The sequence below is a fragment of the Parus major genome, chromosome 1, assembly GCF_001522545.3.
Source record: "Parus major isolate Abel chromosome 1, Parus_major1.1, whole genome shotgun sequence".
NCBI classification, from domain to species: domain Eukaryota; kingdom Metazoa; phylum Chordata; class Aves; order Passeriformes; family Paridae; genus Parus; species Parus major.
Window position 1 is genome coordinate 16,872,519 of NC_031768.1, and position 1,947 is coordinate 16,874,465.

Sequence of the window (1,947 nt, forward strand, 5' to 3'; positions counted from 1 at the left end):
TATACCTTGGCCATTGTCTCCACTATTATAAATACTACATTACAAATGCTGTGTACAACAAATACAATTTTGCTATTACATTCAAGGGGCTTGGGAAATTCTGGTTGCACCTGAAAAACAAAATCAGTTCACATGGAGGACAGATCAGCACTGGACCAGGTTTGCTATTCTGTACTCTGGGAGAGGCTGTGGCATCTCCACCTTTAGAAGTGTTCAGAGATCAGGTAGGTGAAGGTGTGCATGATGGAGCAGTGGGGATAATCCCACTCTGACTGAGAAGTTTGGTGATGACCTCCAGAGGACCCTTTCAGCCAGATTTTCTATGATTCTGAGTCTTGAAGGTCCCCCATCATAGCTGCAACCATGACAGTGTGTTTTCTTTATGTATACACCCAGTCACTGAAAACCACAAGGTTTTCTGACAGTCAGTCCCAGATTCCGATAAAGAACCAGTAGCAAACACGATCCTGCATGAAAAATGCTCAGAAAATGCATGGACTCTTAAAATCAAGGGCCTCCAAAATGATCACAATCTGTACAAAGCAGCCAAACATTTATCTGAAGGGTACATCTGGGCTCTCTGGCTTCACATGCTCCACATTAATTTCCTGTTTAAGACACAAGACCCTTAAATGAAGCAGTTCAAAATGGCCAGCAGATGATGCTTAATAATTAATGGCAAGCTAGACACTAATGCAAAGGAAGGAAAATACTAAAGTTGCTTATCTATACCACATATTCCATTGCCATAACAGTCCCAAACCTTAGTACTTGAGCTGAACTTTTAGGATAAATAAATCAACTATTTGTGGTCTTCCTACTTTGCAGTAAAACAGAAAAGAAATGGCAATTCTGAAAACAATCAAATACAGTAATTAGTCATGCCAGCCATCTTCAGATCTGTTGTAAGAGTAACTTTTTCATTATGACAACGCCATAATTTCAATACAATTAATTTAAAAAGCTGTGCTATGAGATAAACAAAAAACACCATTCAGAATTATCAGCACATAAAGCTGCTATAAGAATATGGAAGAACATAAAAAAAGACAACATTTATATGAAAAAAATCACTTGCATGCATTAGGCCCACCAACAGCTCACACCTTCTGTGCTGGGGGAGCCCTCCTCCTGCTTTCTCATTGTCTGCACTCCTTCCTGACCCTTTTTCTGAGTCAGCACTCCTTGGGCCAGGTTGGTCCATGGGCAGCATCAGAACAAGCCCTGCACAGATCTCCAAGGTCATTTGCATCACCCCAAATGCAGCTTTCCCTCAAACACACCTGCAGCTCCCCAGGTAGACAAGGATGTGCTCTCTGAGCCAGCTTCCAGTGCTGGGACCAAGCAGTGCTGGCAAGGACAGGCATGGGAGCCTCTGTCTGGCCAGAGACCTTCATTTCTTACTCCTCTTTCCTCACATATCTGCACCCTGCATTTCTTATTCCTTAGGTGAGCTCAAACTAGAACTGCAGAGGGGTCCCTGTTATGGCTGGGCCAGCTCCATCAGGAAAGGGGCAAGCACAAAGACATCACTGGGACTCTTACGGGCATTGCATGCTGAACTGGCTCAGATATGAGGAGAGAGAAAAGGATTTATTTCAGAAATTACTCAGTTTTAAAGCCTCATTATACATTACTATTATCCATATCAGCATTTTACAACTGTCAGTGCCTAAGTTTAGATGCCTCTGTTATGTGGCTTCAGATGTATCTGTATCTCAAGACTTGCTGAAGTTAGCACTAATTTTTGTAGTGCTGAGCACATTTGAAAGTTGGGTGCTCCTATTTAAGCACTAACATCAGAAGACAAATTTCAGTGCCTCAGTAGTAAAGTATTTGGCTAAGCAATAATATTAATAGCATTTTCATTTATCTTTAAATTTTTGCTTCTCAAGTTTTATAGAGATCAGCAAATTTACCATTTACTGTTGAAATGACTATAGAATT